Raw genomic sequence first — 297 nt, forward strand, 5'->3', positions numbered from 1 at the left:
TCTAGTCAAAAGGATACCATTCGCAAGAGAATTAATATAGTATTTTGAATGGGCAATTTTAAAATAATAACAAATACTAATTTATTCCAGAAGATTAATAAGCAAAATAATTCTAAAATGTTTTGTCATAGCAGAAAATTGTAAGACGAATCAAAACACTGCAAATTCTGGAATCTGGTATTTCTTCAAAATAGGATTATTGAATACAAAAAAAGAAAAAAAAGACGAAAAACACATAATGGCATGTTGATAAGATGCGTTTTATTAGGAGTTTTTCAAATATTTTTTATACTCGGC

The 297-nt window shown here is 26.3% G+C and overlaps 1 long non-coding RNA gene across 2 annotated transcripts in view; it reads right to left on the bottom strand.

The window, feature by feature from the left end:
- Positions 1–239: 239 nt before the first annotated feature.
- LOC106879850 (uncharacterized) overlaps positions 240–297 on the bottom strand; it is a 210,330-nt gene continuing 210,272 nt past the window's right edge. For both annotated transcript variants that reach the window (XR_016242351.1, XR_016242349.1), the window contains one exon: positions 240–297. This exon is cut by the window's right edge and continues 157 nt beyond it. This is a non-coding gene — a long non-coding RNA (uncharacterized LOC106879850).

The sequence above is a fragment of the Octopus bimaculoides genome, chromosome 6 (genome assembly GCF_046866305.1).
Source record: "Octopus bimaculoides isolate indiv1 chromosome 6, ASM4686630v1, whole genome shotgun sequence".
NCBI classification, from domain to species: domain Eukaryota; kingdom Metazoa; phylum Mollusca; class Cephalopoda; order Octopoda; family Octopodidae; genus Octopus; species Octopus bimaculoides.